At 33.6% G+C, this 24,224-nt stretch overlaps 1 long non-coding RNA gene across 1 annotated transcript in view; it reads right to left on the reverse strand.

The window, feature by feature from the left end:
* LOC119644836 overlaps window positions 1–24,224 on the reverse strand; it is a 37,979-nt gene that overhangs the window by 514 nt on the left and 13,241 nt on the right. The window lies entirely within an intron of this gene.

The following is a 24,224-nucleotide window of genomic DNA, read 5'->3' on the forward strand; positions in this document are numbered from 1 at the left end:
GTAGGGAGTAAGTTAAGTGCTTAAGTTCTTACTTCCCGTCAAGATCAAGATTGCACGCCACACCGCATCTCCTAAATTATGTTTTCATAAAAACATCTCTTCTGAATTTGATCTTCTTGATGATGTACCGGGAGTTTGGAAAGTTGCATGGAAAGCGAAAAACACTCAAAAGAGTATTGAAACTGTATGCATGCTTTGCCCTTTTTGGTTACTATAAAATAAACTGCGCCATAGTTCCGAATAGCGGACAAAAAAAAATTGAGGTATGGAAAAACAAGAGAAACCGTGTGCAACGTATAGACTACTACGCAGTACAGGACTGACAACATCGCAATGATGCACAAATAAACTCAATCCTAGCATCGAAAAAAAAAAAGAAAAAAAAATAGTCCGCTCTATGAATGTTTTTAAATACTTTTCTGTTATATCTCTCTTTGCAAGAAATTGAAACAAATTTAATTAAAAGACTATTAATACCATTGACGATAGCTAACAAAAGAAAGAACAAAAAAGGACACAAAGTGACAAACAGCTTCGTAATCATATGCTTAAAAAAAAAAAAAACAGACTTGCAAACTATAGAAGCGACAAACTAATGTAGAACAACGCGCATATCGTGTACTCAACACTATAAATAAATTCGTATCAGGGCTACTTTTTGTTAAATTTCGTACAAGTTACTGAAAGCAGTCTATAGAAATATCTTTAACTTGTTCGCTACCAATCGTAACATACATGTGACACAACCGTTTCTTGTTAAATCTCAACATCGTATGTTTCCGTCAATTTAAAAGAGCTTTTATTTTATCTGTGTACACTGCTCACAATACATATACGTAAAATCTGTTCCGGCTGTTGTCGTATGATGTAGTGCTTGCATGTATCTTGATCGGTAGCATTTACCGGTGAAGATGTAGACAGAGTACAGCGAAATATCAATGTACACAACGGTTAAATTCGATGCTTTTGAGTTTTCTTTACATAAAATAACAGTTTAGCAGTTACTATTATTGAGCGGGTTAGCGTATACAGACAGACGCTAATCATGGAACTCTCAAAATTGCATTTCGGATCTTCGTTAATTTTGTTATTTGATTTAAAGCAATTTGCCGTCGAAACCCATCAAACATTTGCAGAAGTTTATAGTGCAGCTCCATCGTTATGTAATTGTCGGTTGTGGTTTGAAAAGCTTAAATGCCTGATGGCCTGGAAGACTAAAAAAGTTCAAAGCCAAGACCAATTGAGCGAAAACCCGACCCAGCTTAGCAGTTAATGAATAAATTGTTTCTAAACGTTTACTTGCGAGACGAAAAGATCGAAAAGGCGGGAAAATGACTACCACACGAGATGTCTGAAAGTGGCATTGCGAACCGTTTCAACATGATGGTTTCGTTCCTTGCCAGGCAAAAACATGTCAAAAGAAAATAGTTATGGTTTAGCCGATACGAGCCGTCCGAGCGGAATATATTGATGGGCATGGAGTTTCGCTGTGCATATGCTGGGGTCAACAAGGTGTAGTATACTACCAGCTGATAAAACTGAATTAATCTGTTACGGCGTACGTCTACTGAACCAGCAATAGCGATTAACAGAGGCAAAGTCATCGTCTTGCTTGACAACGCTCGACCACACATTCCAAGAGTTGTCAAATATGCACTGTTGTGCAGCTTGAATGGGAAGTTTTGCCGCAAGCAACGTACGCGCCAGACATAGAGCTTTGCGATTATGACTATGGTCGATGCAGCATCGCTTGGCTGCCACACGCTTTCAAAATGCTAAAGAAGTACGAAAATTATTCGATGATTGCATCACTGCCAAATCAGTTGCGTTATTTCGATACACACATAACCACGTTGCCAGAAAAATGGCAAAAAGTTGAAGAGAAAGTGATGGAAAGTGTTTCCATTAATAATCGCCATCAATAAACGCCTTTTTCAACTGTAAAGATGTTTAAAAAATCTTGAGCTATGACGATTGTTCTCCCCAAGAGGACCGTGGTAACGAACGGATTGAGAATATCTTGAATTTTTCTTAGTAATTCTGGCCGCGTTCGAGAACGAGTCAAGGCAATTCTCAAACTTGAGTTCAAGATCTAAAATAAAACCTTATGCACCTAGGCTTAGATTTCTTCCTATCACGTTTGTCAGCTTGCGGAAGTTGAACAATAAATAGCATAATGAAATAATTGAAAGTTTTATAACTATATCGAATCAAAGATTTCGCATTGCTCGGGAAGATGCGTAATAAGTGTCGTTTCATTGACTGTTTCAAAAAAAAAAAAAGAAAAGAATTTAGTTAAAGTAAGCAAATCATCTTGAAACAATTAATATAAGAAGCATGATATCACGGACGATAGGCGAAATGCCTATAGCTTCAAGTACGATATTTTGCATTTATATTTAAGCTGAATAAAGTTTATAATACTTGAACTTCATAACGTCGCTGCATTTAAAAGACTTTTGAAAATCTTGAACCTCGACTAAAACATAAAATTTTAACTTTTTTTTTATTTTAACTGCTTCGCTATTGAACGTAAGAATATCTCGTAACAAATAATTTCATATTTTCTCTTTTTTGTTTTACATTTATTATAACATTTCGTTTCGGCATTGGAGAGATATTAGGAGTGTTCGACTCAGAGGTCGTTATGTATAAATTATTATTATATATGCAATGTAATTAAAATCGTTAAAGCGTGTAGAGAAAATGTTCAAGTTTTTTCAAGAGTGCTACGTGAGACACGTACACATTTGCAAACTATTGTTAACTTTAACAATTCAAAACAAGTCATAGGATATGCATAGTACTCATAGTACTACGCTATATATATATATATATATATATATATATATATATGTATATATATATAAATTGTATACGTTACGTTAGATGACTTTAATTATTTTTTATTCAAAATTTGTATGTCTGTATGTTTTTATCCTTGTTCTCCCTTGTCTGCTAGCTAGCTGTTTCGCTTAACTCTTACCCTCTTCCTCGCGTTCCATTCACTTCCTGTCTCTTTTTAGACTAAAGCAAATCGTACTCTTTTCTCTCTTTCTTTCGTTTCTAGATATACGAGATTGCGTTTTTTTTTTTTTTTTCTTTTTTTTCATAGCGATAATAATTGTAAAAAGCAGACATTTACCGTATAAAATCGTATGCATGCATGTGCACACCTACAATAAAACAAACTGTACTTTTGATTATACTTGTAGGACTTTATCAAAACGATTATAATTTATGGCCTGCTGCTGCTGCTGCTGCTGCTACTGCTGCTTTCAAAATTCTATGTTTATTTTAATGAAAACGTTTTTGTACATATATGTATATATATATATATATATATAGATGAAACTTTTAATGTTTGCATGTGTATTAATAGTTATATGCGATGGTTTTTCAGTTCATATTTTTAATAGAATTTTAAATTGGAATTTTTCATGCCTAACGGACTTTCTTTCGTTTATATGTGTTAGGAGAAACAAGAATCTCTTTGTAAAGTGAGAAGTACACAACTTATAACAATGAAAGAATAAGTACAAAAACAGAAAATACAGAAGAAAAAAAAAAGAGATATAGGATAACAGATCAGCAAATGACTTGATGATTTCTTTTACACTTTAACCCAAGACACATACGTACTTTAAATGCATTTGAAAAATAACTCTTTTCCTTTTTTTTGTTTCCTTGTCTTCATATATATATATATATATATATATATATATATCATTATTACAACTATTGTACTATAACAACAACAAACATCTAAACTAAAAATTTTGTACTTTCCAATGTGAAGCACTCTCATGACGGCTATTACCGAGTAGTGGTGTTTAGCATGTTTTATGATAACATTTCAACATCAAACACATATGTACATACGTTTATGTGTTATTTCCGAGACATATAAACCGTCATACTTTCATCTGGTATGTTATGTTGTCACGCAAAATGGGAAGACAAAAAAAAAAAAAAAAAAAAAACTTCATTTCATTCTTTGGTGGCTTGGGTTGTGGCATACACAAAGACATTATATCATAGGTTGGCTTAATGTTTATTTAAATGTTTCATAAGAAAAATAATGCGCACTATCATGAGCAAATGGGAAAAATAAAAGAAAACAATTATTTATATTCATTACATAAAAAGCAAACATTATGAATATCATGAATGCTGTAATTAAATTCGAATGTCGAATAACATTACCATAGCCATCACCGACCATCAATCAGCTTTTCCATTAGTATAAATAGTAGTTGAACACATTTATCAAAGGCTTGCGCACGTAAACGGTTTTCACTGCTCACTATTCATGACTTTGTGCCACTATTCCAATTTTACGTACTTTTTTTTTCATTTAAAAAATTTAGAGAGAGAGAGAGAGATAGCCAAAGTACATTTTGTAAAAAAACTGGGTCTCCTTTCATTGCTTTAACAGATACTTTGTCCTTTCTGGAAGAGATACAATGAAATTCATTCTCTAAGCGAAAGTTTTTCCTTGAAATGTCTGGCTTCCTCGCCAAAAACCTCCAAGAAAAATATATGGGTTAAAAAACAAGAAGAAGAAAACGCTGCTGAATATTTACCCATATAAATCTCTCTAAGCCGATACCAAATACCGTTAGAAAGTGCTTAAGCCCAGGGAAAAGCATTTTCACGAAAAAAATCCTTAATGCGCCTGCAGCACAGGTCGAAATATAACATCATCTTCCCCCTTCAAAGCACAATTTTGAACCGAAATGTTACTCGTTATTTCTTCTAATAAAATCATTATTACTTTTTTTGCACGGTTTTTTGAGAAAATATTTACAATTTTTTCATCTTAGACGATTTTTCAAGTTGTGGAGCATATCCCCAAATTTACCATAAATCGGATGCGTTTTTTAGACGGTTCCCTTTTTGCACGGATTTCGAAGGAACGCATCTACTATGTAAAAAAAAATTTGCGTGTACAATACATTTTTAATATATGAGAAAAAGATATTGCTCGTGGCTCTTTCCTGAAAAGCAAAAATTTGTTAAAAACTCTTGAAACATGCTTGAATAGGCCATGCGCGGAAAGGGAAATTTCCCAATGAAATTGTGCTTTGAAAATTTTCAAATCCGAGCTCTTTCTCCCTCCGCACACACCCAGCTGACGGCCACATATATCAAATCAAAATTTCCTTTTCATTGCAATGGCATTTAACAACTGTAGTAGCCTTAGAAGGCTTAGAAGTTTCGAGATATTTTTGATTTGGAAATTAACCCTGATTCACTCTGTAGTTGCTTATGCAAAATTGGCAGCAATATAAGATGACTTTTTTCGATTTTATTGAAGCCAAGTTAAAATTAGTTTTTGGATGGTAATATTTACTACAGTGGAGGTGGATTTGTTCCAAATTTATTTTTATACACGTTAGGCTTTTTAATTTTAAGAATATTGTTCCAGGCATTGCGTATTTTTTATTTTTATTTTTTTTCTTTTCTTGTAATATGTTATATAACTTGACCTTTTCCTCTTGGGATTTGGTTACGTTTCGTTATAATACATGAATAGATTTTTACCCATCCCCTGAGAAGAAGTGCATGTTTTGCGTTAAAAGTTTACAAAATCATTAGTGTTTTAAAGTATAAGAACAAACAAAAAATAATTCCAAATTTATATTTTCAAAATATTTTTGTCTTTTTTGTAAACATGGTCGGTCGGTCGGTCTCATCAATTGTGTGAGACGGTGACGTGGGGAGAAATAAATAGCAGAGTAGCCGTAGCCTAGTGAAAGTGTTATTTCTCTTTACCGCCTAACCACTCAACAAAGTTTATGATCTACACCGCACTTGAGATTTGATGAACCTCAACTACTTGCGTAGATTTTCGAGACATATCCCAATACAAGGTCATTGATGACATACCTAATATTACTATTTCCATGCTTCCTTGATATGAATAAATCGTTTGAATATGATCTATTAGAACCTACGGTACACGATAGATTAGGCCTGAATTTCAATAGACATCAAAACCATAATTAATTAATTCAATAAAAGTTCTATTCACGAGATTTTGTTCATTATGACTCGAATAGAGAAAATGTTAGCATAACAATGAATTATGATACAACTATTAGAAGCATGGAGATGCCATAGTTATATCATTTAAGTTGAATATGACAATCTTGGCATGAATGCAATTGCTCACAGCTCCTAGTAATCAATTACTTGATTCTAAATATATAATAAAAGGCACAAGAAATATTAAGGTTATAAATAAAATATTATTATAATCTCTTTACATATAAGGTAAGGACGAAGATGAATATTATAATTATTAGTATTTATCTCGATCATTAATTGTGGCGATGTATTGAATGAATTACTCTTGTTGCGCGTACAATAATAAAAATGAATGAAAGCACTAGAATGCGACGGGGCCCATCGTTTAATACACTATACTACTTTAATAGAAGGCTTTATATAGGCAACGATCGAAAAGGCGCTCCGATCCGAAACATTTTCAATAGCTTTTGTTCTTTGACCACAAGATGTCGTTGTACCAATTTTCTTAAAAATATTTTCAAAAATTGCGACTCGTAAGTTGAAAGTAAAAAAACAGGACGAACAACTGGACAGACGGACAGACAGTCTTGGAGAAAATAAAAAATGGGTCCATCTCACGGCCTTGTGGATGTTGCATGCATCCGCAAAGATTTAATATACCGTTATACCACGAGTGACGTGGGTTATAATAGGTAAAGTGCGAAGTAATGAATCATATTAAAGTAGTGGTAGTAGTAGTAGTAGTAGTAGTAGTAGTAAGTGTAATACAATAAATAATGAACTAAGTAAAAAATAGGCAATAAAAGATTAGAAACAATGAATCTCTAAAAAAGTCCGTTGTCCTCAAGGCACTGCGCAAACCGTGGAAATTTTCATACATTGTTGCTCTTATTAAAAATAGTACAACATTTTTCCAAGTAATCATGCAGAGCAGAGTAAATAAATTCATTGTCCAGTACAAGCACTGTATAAAAATAAAATGACGCTCTATTAGCATGGAGTGTCCGCATTAATGAACCCTACAGAATACAACTGAAAAAAGCAAAATTCATGTCTGCCGTACAACGTGCGACTGAAAATGATCGTGTACAAGTTTGTGTAATTAAACGCAAACCACATAATAATCCAAAGTATTATAATGAAGATATATTAAATGATTTTGGTCATCAACTAATGCGTTGCTCGCCTTTAATTCCCAAATAATTACATAACTATATGTGTAATGCATTATTTTGAGGATTAGCTCGAGGAGTAAATTTTTTTTGTTTTCTCATTTCTATTTTGTGTACATATATGTGTATTTTAAAAATATCAAAATTACATATACTTAACTTAAAAAATGTGTTCCATATGTTGTTCATAGAAAATAGTTATGTGCGAAAAAATAAAAGTTAATATTAACTCGTACTGTTAAACCCCATTATTATGCAGTTAATATGGTATTGTGTTGCCCTATCCCAACAAAGTTTCTCAAAATGATCACATCAAGCTTCTAGAAGCATAGAATAGTAGACTTCTGCTTAATTAACGGCTTACGTTGACCCGATCTGACAGCATCATTGTTTGCTGCATCACCTCAACTGATTTTGGCCGAGCTTCAGAGCTTTCGTCGATGAGCGAACGCCGACCACAGATACGTTTATAAGTCGCTCAACAATCGTCCATTGAATAAGCGACTTTTAAATTATCAAAGATATCCCATGAAGCTCAGTAGTGGAAAACTGCATTTTGCCCCCGCAACGTCAAAGCTTCAAAGCAGATAATCTCGTGAAAGTCTAGTTTAAAATTTCAACCTCGATGTCACTTCTAAACGAGGCATCCTGAAATGTATAATTGATTTAACGGCATTGAAGACGGCCTTTGCGCCTGACAGAACTCTGTTCAAAATTTCTTTCAGCACCCATCACTTTTCGTGCCCCTTATTACGACTCTCGGACTATATTTAAAAATCGCATTTTTTGGGCAACATTTTGGGTGATTATGTAAGGTACTATCTGATAAATCGTTTTACAAAATATACTCGCCTACCTTGAACCTGGAAAATGTTCCAATTTCGTGAAATTACAATGTTGAACTAAACATATAGAGAGGGCGTGTATATAATGAAGTTATTTTACAGAAATGGAGGAGGATGTCACAACAGATGAACGTCTGTCCGAGACAAAGATGTACATAGAGAAAAAAAATCTTGCAAAATTTCGCTTTGTGTAATAAGACTTGACGTGACATTATTTATTATTTTGCCAAGAAAGAGCAAAATTCTCGTATCCTTGATAGCAACAGCAGGTAACCGGCAACAACTTGTAGATGTCAAATATATCAAAACTATTTTTTCAAAGCCATTTACGGCGCCCACAATTACGATGCTTATCGATTTACTCAAGCGAACGAGTACTCGAGCTTGGCGCGAGTAGGATTACTACACAAGCAATTATCTAAAATACAATTACTTGGCATAAGATGATTCTCGCGTTCAGGCGAATATAGTTTTCCCTTTGCGTCTATTGTTGAGGCGAAATTCCAAATAAATTTACTATTTTTGCCAATTCGTTCACTGTGGCTTTTATCTATGATAAATTTTCTTTCTTTCATCTTTTTTTTTTTCTTTTTTTCTGTTTTTTTTTTTTGTATACTTAACTCGGAAAATTGTAGAATGTTCAACAATACAATCAATATCTTATCTTATCTTGAAATCGTATCAATGGTGAACAGCAATGTCATTTTTTAAGAGATAGAGAATTGTTGCATATTTTATTGAATGATATGATGGCAGAAAAATTTTGCTTCCTTTCATTTTTATATGTATGACCGGTGCAAAGGCAAAGGCAATCATTGAACGAAAATTTCTATAATTGAAAGATATGCATTCGATGGCGTATAAAGAGCTATTTTTAGAAATCAATATAAAGCAGGATGTAAAAGCAAGTAATTTGAAAGGTCAAATTATCAATTTTTATAATCGAAATCCTTAGCATTGCAGCACAGCCCTGGTATAATGATTGGAAATTTGAAAATTCTACTTAAGCGTATGGGGGCTGCTTTCAACTACGCTGCGCTATTGTGTTCGAGACTACACCGATTGTTCTAGAATGATGAATTATGAATTCTTTCTCCTTGACCAAGCTGCTAGCTGTGTCATGCTCATGTGAAAGAGTTCTCCAGAGTTGTGTTCCAATAATTCTCGCTTTTTGCACACACTATACCGCACTCTCCCGTATTGCATTGGATCGCTGAAATTTTTTCGACAAAAATTAAACTCATCTTGTTCCGTAATCGCCTGAGAACTGAGAACTAGCTAAAGCTATAACTTTTGATTCGACACGAAAGACAAGATCAACGCTTTTTCAAATGACAGTAAACAAGTCTTTTTCATTTGATTCTTCTCATGAAATTTGACGTAGATATCCGTTAACCTAAGGTAAAAAGCTACTCGTTAGGATAATCTTGTCCGATTTACATATAAAAGTCTTAGTACTTTTTCAATGCAGTAGTGTACGCTGTTTTAGCCACATATGTAAATACATATATATATGTATAAGCGCTTACTACGTTGAATTCAAAAAACAAACATGCATATGTATACAATGCATTACATATGTTACAATGCAAATAAGTTTACTTTTGCTTTAATGCACAAAAATCTTTGATTTGTTTTCTCTTTTTTTCATTTTTTTCATTTTTTTCAGGCATTCGTTTGCAACTCTTTATATATTGGTAGATTTGTTGAACGTAGGAATTTACAAAAACTGTGTACACACATGTTCATATAATGTTTACCTCCCTTCAGCGCTGCATTGGTATGTAATGTAAAAAACAATTGAAACTTTTTTTTGTTAAGCATACTTACTGCATGAAGTACGAAGAATGCTGTGCGCAAATTGATAAACAAAAATTCAAAACATGTGCTAACAGGATTTTTCGTATTAGATATGAAAATGCAATTTAAATCGATAACTTTGTCAGCTTTTATATAATTTATGAAAAAAGGAAGAAGAATTCATTTAAATGAATAAAAATTCACTCATTACTTACTGGCTTTTCCTAACTGATACACTGTATGCCCAATTCCTTACTATGTCAGGCAGATATGTTGTTCGAATTCTTTGACTTTTTAGCGAAATATTTGTATTTTAAACATATCTCGGCATTACGTTTATCGTTGATTCTTTCCTTTAATTTCAGAATAGCACTATTCGCATGTATCGATTGTCCGATGTATAGTCTCTAGCTTGATGCCATTAAAAGAATCGCTAAGAAATTCATTTTCACTTTAAGGTGAATCGTATTTTGTTAAATGTGGGCGTGTGCCAATAGACCATTCTAAATCATTATAGCGTTTAGATTACTCGCGATAAAATAAAAATATCAGCAATTGATTGCATCGTGCACATGCCCGAGTACATAACGGTTAAACTCGTCTGTCAACGTCATCTATAGTCATTAGGGGCAAACTTCTATCATTGCAATGAAACCATGATCCACACAAGCCGACGAACGGGAGTTTAGATGAGCAGACAGAGAGAAAGAGAGAGAAAGAGAGAGAGAGAGGGAGCGAAGAGTGGACGAACAAGCAGACGAGCTTGAGTAAAGCGACTCAATGTTTCACGACCAGAAAGATTATATATACTTTATAGACTCTTTGCTTCCGGTTTTAAGTAATCATGAATTCGCAATAGCAAATTTAGCATATATCGTCTGTCTTGCGGTTAGTCTAGGAAAGCGTTATCCACAAAGCGTGTTAGTTAAATTGCGAAAAAGGTGGTCTTTCAACGCTGATACCGGATTATATTTAATGAATTTTGTATTTATAAAGTTATCGAGTCCTGTACCTTCACTTAGAATGACCGTAAACCTAATATAATTAATCCCATCATAGACTTGGAAAGCGACATGAGACGCTAAAGAGAAATTTCTAGAGCCTTCGCAATAATTACGAGAAACGAGACACGTATGCAAATGCGTACCAGAACTTCCGTAATAATATAAATGAAATAAAAATAGAAAAATAGTTTAACAGATGTCGTGTGGATTAGATTAAATCGATTTTAAATTCCTGACTGCGATATCGATATATATGTAAACAACTCGTTCTTTTTTTTTTTTTTTTTTTTTGATGTTAGTAAATCATTTTAGCGCGACTAACTGACGAAATGATGATGAATGTCAATGTGATATGTGAATACGAGTGTGAACGAAGAGTAATGAAACCAAGCATCTTTTTTCTTTCCATTCAGAATTGATGTAAGGAAAACTACACACAAGAACTTTATTGATTTGTTTATTACGGATGAAAGGGAAAAATAAACTTTTCAAATTTCTTATGCATATTAATGCCATGAAAAGAGCTGATAAATTTATCGAGACTTTATTCATCCACTGTTGCGATGAAGACGTAGTGAGAAATAATTAAGTCACTTTCACATATTCTTCTTCAAAGATGACTTTATCGAGAAATGCTTGAGTTTTTTGGATTTCTGGAATGACATCAGGCTTAGCGAAATCAACATTTTTAATGCGTTAAAAATATTTCTCTTTTTTCAGAACTTTATAGCAATGCTGCTCAGAAGTATGTTTCGCGTTTCATAAAAAAGTCACTAATTAAAAGCTAAGATTAATGCATTTACCGTGAACTCCGTTGAAATAGGAAAAAGGGAAGTAACGCAACGTTGTGGAAGAATGAAAAAGAGACGGATTCTTTCACACAGCGATGCGTTATGATTACGAAAATTTATAAACAATTGTCCCGGAGAAGGTGCAAAATTTATTTACCCGACGGTGCCTAAACAAACACATGCCGTGCGCGGAAACATTACTTTTGCTTGTTGATTGGCAGAAGAGCGTTGCGAACAGTATCAAGGATGACTTGTACGCAGACTCTGCGAAAACTTGACGTCGATAATAAAGCTAATAAATGATAATACGATCTATGGGAACTTTATTTGGGGAATTCGGATTCGTTCGTTCCAAATAATGCGAAAACCCAGCCCGTGTGTTCATCTGACTTTATTGCTTGTGGTTAGCACTGATGGAAAGCTTCTTAAACCAAGCGACATTTATATTGTATCAGAAAGATAGAAATAATGTGCAACAATACTTTGAATAAAAAACATTCATCAAAAAATACATACTGCAGCCTACCGGTGCAACTTTTTTATTATACCCTATGCCATATATGGTGCGGACGTACGTGACACGCAGAAGGGCTTAAGATAGACCCATCTTTTATTATACCGATCGATTGGGAATCATTTTCTGAATACGAAGGGTATTAGACAATGTGTTTCTAATACTAATTCCGGGGTGTCGCATTGGAACAATTTTGTATCGAATTTTGAGCCGAAAAGATTTTAACAGTATTTGGAGTTACTAGTATTTCAGCAGCTATAGGAATATGTATCGTCTGTTAGCGTTCTATTCTATTTATCTGCCTTGCAATTTGTTTTCAAGCAATTTGTTGTTGGACGTCCGGACAGAGAAACATAACTTAGTTAACTTAAAATTTATTGGAGATTATGCTAAATGAATAAATATGTATGTCACTTACGGAGCCATAATTAATGTTAGTAGGCCCGTTTTTCAGCAAAAATATTTATTTTTGAATTAAATGTGTTTTGTGCCTCCTACACGGCAACATAGCATAAAACTGAACAGGATCACATTACAGAAATGTGATAGTGTATCGCCGTAGGACTGCACATGTAACTGCATGTAATATTTTGTAGGATCATATTCGCCTTCAACGACAGATGAACGTATGTGCATTTTATCATTCTTTTCGCAAAATCATTGTATCCCCTATTCTATAAGTGATAAATTCATATCATGCTCCCCTCTATATATATCGAAAGTTTTCACATTTATGCCAACAAATTAAATCCAAGCCATGCAATCACACAAAGTTGGGCGAGCAACCGAAGATATGTTCATCGGAAAATGTTCTTTATGACAACAACATCAAGTTGACGAATTTGCGTAGACTTAAATACAAACACTCGTAAAAGAAAAAAATACTTTTCATCTAATATAAGCTAAAATCTCAACAATCTATGGCAAATGCTTTAAAAAAATGTCTTCTCCTCTGCATAACGCAAAAATCGTTTATTTCTCATTTTCGGCGAAAACTGAAACGATTCAATAAATTTTTGTCGACTTTATTTTGATTTTTCTTACAACCGCTACAAAGGGATGGATTAAGTTTATTAAATGGTTATGAAGCGAGCAAGAAAAACGCGATAATGTATTCCTATATGTAGCAATAAGAGAACAGTTTAGCTATGTCCATTTGTCTATATGTCCGTGTCGTGAAATCACTAAGCTGCCTTTTAAATCATCTCATCTCTCTCCCCAACATTGAAATTCCCGCAAAGTGAACAAATACATTCGTCTATTGAGATGCCTATAGTCAAAGGAAATATGAAATATGAAGGCTTATGTGGTCTGTCGTATTAGTTCTGAGACTTGTGTAATACTTCTTATGATGTCATGTGTCCTCTTTGGTTACACTATGCGAAATGTACGGCCATTCTTATATACTATATACATATAAATATATATATATATATATGGTATTGTAGAATGTATTGGTATATTATGTATGAGATAAGCTGTATTGGCATGATTGAACTTACATGGGACATGGGAGGAATGCTGCATTACGATCGTGTAGGATGATGCTTGCGCTTACCGAGCATATTAATGCTTGCAGTAGTACGATAGAAAGAAAACTTCTGGCTACATATGGCTACATGTGGCTACATTTGATAAAACGTTTCTTATATGGTAAATGCTAGCGAAAGCCAGGTAGCGTCAGTTATCAATGTATTCGGTCTGAACCGAATATGCGGCTTTTTTTGCTTTTCTTTTATTACATTATTTTATGTTCGCTTTTTCAAGGGAAGGAAACAGAAAGTTTCGTTTTTTCTTTACTTTTTGGTGATTTTGGTTTGCGACAGCTTTTTAGCTTTCACATAAGCTGATTATTTTAGTTTATTACTTTTTTATCTCGTTCATTCCGTTACAGCAAATCCAACGATATAGTTTTATGTCCTTATTGGCTGCGAAATAATTTAATACAAACAATTACATTGGGCTTAGAAGCCTTCACGTCTACATCAGTCGGGCGGGAAATGAGCGTTTGATTCAACTTTTTGTGTGTAAAATTCATTCTACCAACATTGAACAATCGGAATTTTGGATAACAGGCGCCTAATCATTGTTTGCCAGATATACATACTTACAGCTTTCAACTGCTTGCTAGTTTTTATTGCGTTCAATAAATAATTGAATTTAATGCTTTACAATCGGATGGAGCGCCTTTATTATAACACACACACACACACACGCACACACACATCTATTTGGAAATTTTTATGATATTTACAAAGGTTTGCAATGCAAGCTCCAATCTTTAACACACACTCAGCACACTACGATCAATATTCAATAATAAATGTTCTCTGTTGAGAGCATCTATAGCGTAAACATTATAATTTTGTTTAATAAGTCGTCCGATGAATAAGTTTTATTTTGTTTAGTGTTTTTAATATCGTAGAGCATGGAGAGACGGCCGCAAAGATGCGTACCATAAGCTAATCGAACATGAAAGTTCCCTCGACATAACTGCGACAATTGCATCAGAACGATATTTAACTATATAAGTGGATTGAGAGCGTTCAAGTTGGAGATTGTCAGGATGATTATAGAGATGGTTAATTAGTCGTGGCGCACACGACGCACGCTTGTTTAAAGGGCATTCCGTTAAAAGAAACTTTATTTAACCTCACAAAGCACTCGTAACAGAGCTAAAGAATAATTTTACCGCACATTATATTTGTGTGTATTTGTGTAGTGAAACTTTCCGAATCGATTCTTCTTCTTTTTAAAATTATTTTCTCCAAATTGCAGAAATATTGAAAAGGGCGAAGAATTTAACGTTCTTCTTCTGCTCAATACATAATAAACCTTGTCACGACTAAGGGTAGCTGAGGCTATAACACTGCTACGCTTGACGGTGCCGCTCCGCAAAACAGATTGCAAAGCTTAAGCAGCCAACTAATTGCACATGTTATTTAATCGAAAAAGTGATTCCCTAACTCAAGAACAATATCGAATTTTTATATGCACAGTATTGTGCCTCGTTTTACGATTCGCAAATAGGTCGCCAATTCTTTTGTTTGACCAACTGTATTGTTTTGTTGTCTAACACTCCCTCGCTCTTAAGTTTAATATTAATATGTATTTTGCCTTTTGCTGTCATCTTCACAGATTTGTGTTCCCTTTTTGCAAATCTCTATTTTATCTGCAAACATTGCACAAATTGCTCCTTTTTTTTTTTTTTTTTTTTTTTTTTGTTAGCCAAAGTAGAAAAACAAAAGCTGCTCGTATCTGTCAGTTTAAAACAAAGAAAAACGACAAGAGATTTTCATTAAGTTTTAGTCGAATTCTTATGAAACTAAAATCGCTTATGATAATACCTTACTCATAAGATATCTAACGCATAAACATATACATACATATATGTAATTTTTCACAATTTGTTAGAGGCCGTTTTAGTTCTAAAATACCACTAAGATAATGATTAAGAGTTTACGTCACAGCACACTGGACTTAAGAGTATCAGTCTCAACTAATCGCTGTTAGTTACTAATGATATTCCAAATCTATCATACCGCTTTTGAAGGAAAGGCTTAGAGAACGAAGACAGTTTGTCTCTGCCGTAAGTGGTTATTAAGTTGATTATATTACTACATGGTCGTACTAAAAGAATTTTTTAATTTATTTTCTTGCTCAATAAATAAAAGAAAATAAATAAATTGACATAAAGAACCAATGTATGTTTCGAAGGGTAAGGGTTAGGGTTAGGGTTAGGGTTACGGTTATACTTGCTTAGTATATTTTATCACGGGCTGGGCTACCGCCATCGTGATATGATGCAACTATCAATCTTTTATGCCACAGTACATATACACATATATACATATATTTACATATATATATTTTTGAGTATTAAATATGTCGAATTAGGTCTATGTTGCCATGGAACCCCAATCGCATTATTTTTTACTTTCCCAGCTTAATTCGACGAAAAATGCAGCGAAATTTAACGTTTTTATCCGATGATCTAACGTGTACGTATCCGTACACTATCCTACCCGTAGAATTGAAAAACTATAAATCAAATTCCGAGTTCTCAGCCTAAGTCTTCATATATATGGTCTGTGCTCGAGCTGAAGTTGTACAAAGAAAAGTCTCGCGAAAGAACGAAAGTTTCTGCCGAAAGCAAGCGACTTAGTTCGGTGCTCTTCTTTTGGAGACTGATATTATATAATGTAAAGAAGATTTGGATACAAAATCGTCATGGTCAGTGGGTTACTTGCGAACCTGCAAAATAGAAAACTAATCAAGTAAACCAGATGCATGTACAAATTCGTGCAAAAAGGGTTGATCTGCGGAAAACAGAAAAAAAAAAAAATCTCTCATAAGGATAACGCACTGGCACGAACAAAAACAAAGTAATTAAAATACGGAATGTTGGATTACCCACCGTATTCACCTTTGATTTCGATCAGGTATGAAAGGGTATTTATATGAGTACGGAGATCTTTCGAAAAATTCTGTTCAACTTAAGAGGGAATAATAAAAGTACTTTGGACGGTTAGATGGCTTAAGAAATACTTAACAATATATAAACTAAAGAGGAGGTGTTCAACCACAAGTATAGGGTAAAGACAATGCCAATGCACAAAATGTTTAAGATTCTAAAACACAAGTTCGGTCGTGAAGAAAGAAAGAAAAGATCGACCGATATGCCTGAGTCCTGAATCAAAATGAAATAATGCTGAATTCTCGAAAACGTCAATTGGCGGCACGTGCCAAGTCTGCGATATTTTATCGTCGCTTGGAGTGATCTACGTTCAAGATTTGTCCCTCAGAACAATTACTCCTTTCACTTGTAAAATTCAATGTGAGATTTAAGATCGACGTAAATAGAGAAAGAAAAAGGTAGGAAATTGTACCTAAAATCTTGCTTAAGCTAGAGGAATAGTTGCTCAACGTTTTTCGATGGCAATTGGCTAACTGTATTTCTTTACGACGATGATTTGAGTGGCAATTGACTTATGTAAAACAAGTAAAAACACTATAGTAGTGGCCATGACCCACCATTAAACTTTCCATGGAATATTGTCAGAAAAATGACCAGATCTGAAGCATTTTCAACAGCTTTCATCCTTAAGCCAAAGCACGCCATCGAAATATCTCAAAAACTGCCGCCTGTAGGTTACACACAACAAGCAAGATGGACACACAAGCTTACTTATTGGTCTAATAAAAGCCAAGTATTGCACGCAGGCTTGATATGACCCTTATACAACAAGTGGTATAGGGTACAATTATTTCTCATTTTCATTGCAATTTCCATTAAATATTTAATCATTCTATTGCGTGTTGTTAAGTAAAATAAAACCAATCGGGAGTCGTAAACTATTGATGAGAAATCACACAGTAAGCTTGGTTTTACTGGCAAAGAATGAATTGATCCGCCCACCCGTTAAGCACATTTGTTACGGTCCGTACAAAACGATTTACCTACTTCATCCTGTGTTTACGTAACCTCGGGAAATTCTAATTGTTTTAAACGTGATAATTTTGCACTCTAAACTCACTGACCTTAAAACATTCACAACAATTACTTTTTTATTTATTATAGTTCTTTTTGTTTTTGAAAAACCTTACCTAACCATTCCTATTCAAAAAATACACCCACAAGGACGCATTAATTTAAGAAAAACAAGAAACAACGAAACATAAATGTCAAAAATTACAATTGCGGCGTTTGAACAAAAGCGGCAGCTAAAGGACGTAAGGACAAGAATGCTAGATTTATTTAGGAATTAAATATTATGAAATAGAATGAGCGGAACATTTTCTTATCCATTGAAGTGGGAAAATTTTGTATACTATAACGTTAAGGGCTATATCTAATACGCTAACAATCTAGAAAAAAAATTTTTTTTTTAAAGCCTGAACACTGTGGCGGTAGACAAAAACGTGCGAAACAAATTTTATTGCGTCTCGATGAGAAATGGAGTCAAAAGTTTTTGTGCAGTCGTTTTAAGAAAATATTCGATCAAAGGTTTGTCTCAAAACACTTACTTACTCCATCTCCGAGGGATATGAATATATATATTTCATCAAACCGCTTGCAACATCCAGAAGGAAGCTTCAGAGACCCTAGAAAGTCGATTTCGCGTCGATCTAAGAATATCCGTCTGTCCGTCCGTACAATGTCTATTGTAAATATTCCCAAGTTCGTAAAAGTGGAAACTTGCAAGAGAAAATGATCCAAATAGGTCAACGAACACGTCCTTAACGTCCACACGTCCAACACATCCAAAATTGAGAATGCTTTTGCTTTCCTTTGTTTTTGCTCGTTCCTCATAAACTACAAGAGATAAACGATATAGATTTCTACAAACTAATTCTACAAAAGTCATAAAAAATAGCCCCGCCCACCCAATATTATGGTGGGTGCAAATTTATATTTTTCCTTTTTTCGATCTCCCATAAGATACCAGCAATGGATATAAACGATTCGAACGAATTTCGGCTTGGATATACCTTTAAATGAGTATAAACACTTTGTGAAGGCATCGTTTAGCGAATTAAAAATCTTAGGCATCGACAACTATTCGATCAAAATTTGACACAGTCAAGTTTTATATCAGTTTACTCTTATGAACCGATTTACGTCGTGAAACAGCAAACAGTTAACTCTTCGCCATATAAAAATTTATTTTTCATTATAATCTTTATAGGGAGGGCAAATCCGAAAAATGGACTCACGTAGTCTAAATTTTATAAAATTAGTTTTTATGTCAAACTATTACTTTGACTCAACTTTCGCCATAAAACATTCATGTTTGGACCTTTTTACCGGGTGAAGATTTAATTTTCGTAGAAATTGTTGTATAGCAGGCGCTTTAAAACATTGGCCACCATCCGATCCAAATTTTCACAACAGTTTAGTATGCTGAAATACTCTCGAGCGGATTTATGAAATTAACCACATATATAAGAAGCGGCCCTGTAAGAACGATTCCATCTAATTAATTTTCAATGGATTTCGTGCTTGGGCCGAAATAGTGAAGTGTCGAAATACATCAAAAAAAATTGCCAGCAATAGATTAAACAAAAGAATATATTGAGACACATTAGACGGACATACGGACAGGTAAGCTTAGCTGGATTCAAAAAATATTTCTGAATCGATCGGTATACAGAAGGTCCATGTTAACTCTTTCTGAGTGTTACAGACACGTCCGCAAAGACTAAATATGACTTTGCTAGCATTACCGTAAAGAGAAAACCAAGACAGGGAAGCAAACTTGAAAAGTGTAATGTTTGTTAAGATAATTTTGCTTAAATTTTTTGTTATTAGATGATTGCCTATAGCACTTTTTGATATTGAATTTATTCCACTGTTAACGTAACTCATACTCTACATATGCCGTTAATGCATTGATTTATGTTTATTGCATGCATAATGCAAAAAATTACGGAATCATAAAATTATTAACAGCTTGCAGGAAAAGAGGGAATAAAAGAATTAAACTTATATCTTTTATATAGAGACTTGTGATTATCCTCGAACAGATTCACTCAAGTACGAAATAAGATTTTGCTTGAAGAAAGAGAATAATTTCATTAGTCACTTTTGTATTTTGCTTTAGAGAATTAAACATTATCAGTATAAACCATAAAATTAAATCCATTGTCAAAGTTTGCAAAATGTTTAACCTAACATAACTGAATAGAGTATTTTTTTGTAGATAAATCATTTAGTTGATAATGTCGGTAAGGATTTACCACAATTAAAGCAAAAGATTTGTAATAATTTGATGCCATTTAAGATTCCAGATTTGCCCATAACTCGTAGTAAGCCTTAATGCTTTTTTAAGCTCGACACATAAAAATTGATTGCTCCATTCCTTATGGGTGTTTTCGATGGCTCGGAATTGTCACACACTCGCAAATTTTAAATAACTTGACCAGGTTGCATAGCTTTGTGATTCTTATTAGGACGAGTTTAAAATACCAGGTTGTAGTGGGCTGGCTCAGTGCTCACTGTAACTAAAGGGATAAAACACGAAACACTTATCGTCAAGCATCTGTACGAAGGAGTGTTTAAAAAGTCATTTGCTATTTTCATACTTGGGAGAGAAGAAAGTAAAATGGTTCCGCTACATTTTATATCTATACAAGAACCGTCCTGGTTAGATGATTTATCATCGGATGATAATTTCCTTTTGGAAAATCTTTCAGTGAAAGGGTAACTTAAAAAAGAAAAATAATACTCTAGGAAATTTTATTCACCCATTTCTCTATCGTTAAACACTACTCTTTCCCATTATTTGAACTACGTGTCTAGGGAAAGTATGCTTGCCTTTTGAAGGTATCTATAAAAAGACCCATTTTTTATTATGTCATCATAAAAAGAAAAATTCTGGTTAGGCAGTGCATTATCCATGTGTAGTTAAAGCGAGATATAATCAGAGGAAGGAATGTCTGGTGAATACTGTGGACACATTATGACATCCAAGCTTAATTTCTCTAGCGTTTTCTCGACTGTCTCGATGTTTGCAATATTTCACCGAGCACTATCAATTTCTCATATCCTTTGACATATCCCGTCCCGTTTGCCGTTGCATCATTTGTTTTAGGTAGCATTTCTCAAAGAAGTGGTTTCGTTGCAGTTGCGGGGAGAGTAAGAGAGTACGTTCCCCTGGTCCTTGCAAGCATAGACCTTGTATGTAAGGGCAGAGATATCCGCCTTTGTCGTCCCTAAAGAGAGTCGAGACAAGAGCTGGTTTTCAATCACAATTTTCATCACTCGACTGATGGTAGCGTATTCACATTTCGTCACGTGGTCGGATAAACTGTTGTGCCGTAGAGCCGAAACCACATAGTTTGACATAAATATATCTCAATATTATACGGATAAGGTACTAATTACACTTCCTCTTGAGAATCGCTCAACATTTCGTTGTAGTCCGTAAGCAACCAACCGTAAGACAATTATTCATTCTTTCCTTTTCTGTAGCTTCTGCGATAGTCAGAACGAAAAGAACTTTTACGATAATCATATAAAAATCATAAGGAAATCATGATTTTCTTGAAATTCCGAGGTCATCGGATAACTTTTCGGCTGCGGTTTGTTTTTAACTCTTTGAGAGAAAACATGAAAGTGTTCAGCGCGGGGGAAATTAAGTCAGATCAGCTCATCGCGTTCAACTCTTGTCGCCAACGATTTTAAATGTGTTAAGCATTTGTGCTTAAGAAAAATGAGAAAAATATTTTTCAATACCGAGAAAAAGACTTATATTATATGCAAAATCTTTAATGCGATGGGATATTAAAAAGCTTGGAGGTGTAACGTTTACATGAAAAACACATAATAACAACATTAAAATTAATTGGATTTAAGCATGAATGATTATACTGCTACATACAACTGTTACATAAGAATATCCTGAAATCGTTGTCTGGCTGACGTGTAAATCCATGAAAATCAAAAGTTGACTAGCGCGTAATGGGTGACATAACATATTTCAATTCCAGATAATTTATATGTAAATGCAATCATTCACAACACAGTACAGTGAATACAGGCAGCTTGCCGAAGCGGGCTTCAACGCCAGTTGACACAAAACAAAAAAAAAAAAAAAAAAAAAAAAAAAAAAAAAAAAAAAAAAAAACAAGAAAAAAAAAATTTTAAATAAAAAAAACAATAAACTGCCACAAAAGAAATAAAAGATATTTAAATTCCGTAGCATGTCAATGAGCCCTGCAAAAAATAAAAAAATATAATAAGTAAATAGAAAAAAAAAAAAAAAACAGCAAAGAAAACGAAAAAAAAATATTCCAGCGAAAAGAGAGGAAAGAAAAGTTATTGAGTTCTAGATACCGAAAGCCATGTTACGGTTTTGTTATTCGTATTTTTGTTTAATAAATGACAAATAAATTGCGCTAAAGCTTTTAATCTGGCACATTCACTATATATATATATGTGTATACTTTCCTATCAGTTGTTTGCTTACTTGTTTTTTTTTTATGACATTCTTCTTTCATAAAATAAACACACATTCACAGAGTATAACATAACAGATGGATTTGTTTATGTAGATTTTTCATTGTTAGCTAACCGTAGCATAACTGCCACCAGTACTGGGAGTACAGCCTACTGTTTTATTCATATGCCTTAAAAAATGTTTGATAAAAAATACTAAAGACACACACACAGAAAACAGTTTATACTGCTGCTCTCTTTGGCACAATCCCTTGTCAAGGATATATATATATATATATATATATATATATATAGATATATAACGATGGCCGACTATCCTTACTGTTGCTAGTGTTTTATAATGATAGTGATGAAAAAGATGTCTGCCTATATGCACATAAACACACATACTAGCATACATAGATTCGTCTAAAAAATATTGAACCTAATAATGAAGAAAGCTAGCCTCAGGGACAAATTCCAATACAATACATAAGCATAAATTGAAAATATGATAACATATATATCTCTATAAGGATTTTTGCTTCTTTAAGGCCAAGTCAACGTACATATATATATATATATGTATATGTCAAAAAAGTATCAGGACTTAAAATTCCTTACAGCCAATATTATCCCAAATTAACTTGATTCTATCTTTAGCCGAATTAATAAATAACTGTACGTTTTCTATGTATTAGTGCGTTTACATTATCCTTTTCTAGTATTTAGGTTAAGGGATAAGGAAGGTGTTTTTTGACATCAGAGAACTCATTGTGTAAATTCGAGCACAATGCATAGCAGAGACGTGAAATGGCTGTAGATTTGCCTCGCTTTAGTTCAGCCTAACTATTTTTCAAGGAGGAAAATATTAAAATAGGCCAAGACTTATTATTGCAACATTATAATTTCACCATGACGACAGATTCCTCGAAAATTAAACATGTAATGGCTCATCATCATACTTAAGTTGTCTGGTATCATAAGATACAATGGAAAGGAATAACGCAATTTAAGCTCGAAAAGTGTCTGTAAAAGAGATGCTCTGACGCTGGGCTACAGACTTTATATTAATTTTCGTAAAGCAAAGAGTGTGTGATTAATGTCGATTCCCGAGACTTTTTTGACAAAATGTTTATAGTGGCCAGCCAACACATAGCAATCAAGAGAAGCAAATGTATAAATGCCAAGTGCTGGGAGGTTGACTCTTTTCTCGATTGTATTGTTGGAGATCATTTTTTCATTTAGTTTCATTCCTTTGTTTTTTATTTATTTATTTTTTTTCGTTCTTTTCATTCTCTAAGGTTGCAACGGTTTGTGACCTTTTCAGTTAAATGAGTAGATAAACAAATGTAAATAGTTTTGTTAGTTTTGTAATTTACCTTTGTGTGTGACTAGCTCTTAGTATTGCTGTATCCTTTAGTTAAGAGTTTTTGCTTTTCTCTGATTTTATTCAGATCTTAACATTTCTTTTTTTGTTGTTGTTGTTGTTGTTTTTTTTTAATTCAAACGAAAATGTAAAATTGTAATGAACAGAAAGAACATTTATTTTACATAAATAGAGTTTGATTAATTTATTTACGGAATCACGCAGTGGTGATGTAGGTGTTGCAAATAATTACAAAACAAAAGCATACACATAGGCACGTACAGCCATACAAACATACATACATACATTTATCATCAACTCACTGCAAGCGTTATGAGTTTAAACTGTGAAGGCAAACTGGTTGGAAGAAAAGAAATTAATCCACTCAGTGGTTATTGAGGGTATTACGGTATCGTCACGTACGCGTTGCAATGTACTACAAACAAATATATATATGCACATATTAAGTCAACCAGTGTGTGTATATGTATGTCTTTTTCTTTCCACTTTTTGGTTGGCTTTTTTCTTTTTTTGGAATTTTTTCGCTACTCCTCCATGTACACGTATTGTTTGTCTTATATCGTATCAGCGCACATATATACCTGGGTTTAAAGAAGCACCACAACTATACGTAACACTGCCATTATTTATACATGTATATAAGTGGTAAGGGAGTTACCGAGAGTATAAATTTTTTTTTTTTTTTAATCTGTTTCTTTTTATTTATTTATTTATTATTTTTTTTTTTTTGTA

This window comes from Glossina fuscipes, unplaced genomic scaffold (assembly GCF_014805625.2).
Source record: "Glossina fuscipes isolate IAEA_lab_2018 unplaced genomic scaffold, Yale_Gfus_2 0, whole genome shotgun sequence".
NCBI lineage: Eukaryota > Metazoa > Arthropoda > Insecta > Diptera > Glossinidae > Glossina > Glossina fuscipes.